Source organism: Etheostoma spectabile, chromosome 14, assembly GCF_008692095.1.
Source record: "Etheostoma spectabile isolate EspeVRDwgs_2016 chromosome 14, UIUC_Espe_1.0, whole genome shotgun sequence".
In the NCBI taxonomy this organism is placed as follows: domain Eukaryota; kingdom Metazoa; phylum Chordata; class Actinopteri; order Perciformes; family Percidae; genus Etheostoma; species Etheostoma spectabile.
This window is the reverse complement of record NC_045746.1, coordinates 1,248,484-1,250,170: the sequence shown is the minus strand read 5'-3', so window position 1 is coordinate 1,250,170 and position 1,687 is coordinate 1,248,484. Positions and strand designations below refer to the sequence as shown.

At 45.2% G+C, this 1,687-nt stretch overlaps 1 protein-coding gene across 5 annotated transcripts in view; it reads left to right on the top strand.

The window, feature by feature from the left end:
• atxn1a (ataxin 1a) overlaps positions 1-1,687 on the top strand; it is an 81,092-nt gene that overhangs the window by 70,106 nt on the left and 9,299 nt on the right. The window contains exon 1 of one of the 5 annotated variants that reach the window (XM_032535806.1): positions 1-195. This exon is cut by the window's left edge and continues 166 nt beyond it. The exons of the other annotated variants lie outside the window; for them this stretch is intronic. The gene's annotated coding sequence lies outside the window, so the exon portion shown is untranslated. The remainder of the gene's footprint in view (positions 196-1,687) is intronic. 5 annotated transcript variants of the gene reach the window in all.

Sequence of the window (1,687 nt, the reverse complement as noted above, 5' to 3'; positions counted from 1 at the left end):
GGGGGGTGAGAAAGGCCGAGAGCAGTTTGTAGCACAAGTACACTGAATCTGCTCAGCATTTTTTCGATTTTTCTGAAGAGGGAGACTGAGGGTGCTTTACAAGGGACACGGTAAAGAAGAGAGGAGTTAAGGGAGGAAAGGAATGAGAGGGGGAGTGAGAGCATGCTGCAGAGGCCGGCTACTCCTGCTGCCCTGGTAAGTGCACTTCACACAGTTTTGCGCTTACTCTGAATGAAGTGTTTGTGGGAGGGAGAGTCAGCATGCATGTGCAAGTGTGTCCTGAAAGCTTGTTGTATCACGGTATGTCATTTGAAAGTGCGTACTGCGTCTGCCCTAGTTTTTCCTACAATCACTGTAGCTCGTTTCTCCCATTTGCCCGTCATCCATGAGTGTTTCCCCTCCCTTCTTCTCTTCTCTTCTCTTCTCTTCTCTTCTCTTCTCTTCTCACATTTCTCTTGTATTGCTCTCCTTCCATTGGCTCTTTTCTTTCTCAGGTTCTCTCTGACTGACTGTCTACCCGTCCAACCACGGACCCACCCTTAGGGTTATTTAGGGGTGAGAAAGTGCAAGTCATGCAACGCTGCCTAAGTGTTTGTTTTCCGAAAGAGACTCTCACAGTCTATTTTTTTTCTCTCAATCTCTGTCTCTCTTTGTTTGTGTAACTCTTAACCACTCTCTCCCTCTTCCTCACTCTTGCTTCTCTTCTCCCCCTCCATCTTCCCCTGCTTCTCTACCTCTCTGTCTCCATCTGTCAATAGCAGATCCTCCATTACTCCCTCACTATTTGACCATACTCCAGTGTGTGTGTGTGTATGTGTGTCCGTGTGTGTTTGTTGTTGTTTGTGTGTAATCACTAGTGGAGAGTGGCAGGGAATAAAGTGGCAGCCTTGTCAGAGTTCCCAGTCTGGCAAGAGTCCCTGTACTGTGCACGCACATGCACACACATATGCAAACACACACCCACACTGCTGAAAAACCACAGAGGCAAAAAGCTACAGAGAGACATAGAGGAAGAAATAGAGAAGTAGAGAGAGAGACAGAGACATATAAGCCTGCAGCAACACTGTACTTTCCAGTTGAACTATATTTAGCAGTAAGATAACACATCACATTGGACTTATCCCTTTGATCATGATTATAATTGTGACTGGGCAATAAGGCCCAGTCACAATTATAATCATGATCATTGGGTGTTAATGGTGTGTCAGTGTGTGACACTGTGGGACAGATGTACTAACTCTTTTGCGCCCACTTCAAGCGTATTTGTATTGCAACTGGCACGTAAGTGCATGACGAGGTATGTACAAACAGGCAGCACTGAGGTAAAAACATAGACTACCTGTTGCAGGGGCTGAAAATGGCAAATTGCGCTTTTCCGTGTCATTCATATGCGTTCATGGGGGATAGTGTGGGATAGTAGGAGTTTCCCATAGGTAAATTGCGCCTAATTAAGTATTTTGTGGTATGTACAAAACCCTCCTGTGACAGCGCGCCTCTATTTTGCGCAGAACATTTTATGTCTCTTAAGAGCAAGTGTAAACCAGCTTATAGTCTTGCTGCCATTTCACCTCCTGTTAATATGGCAGCAAGACAAAGACAGGCCAAGGAGACAAGCTGAAAGGATTTTTTCCACAAGGATCACATTTTTTAAGTTTGATCATTGAGCGTTACAGATTAAGCAGCCATG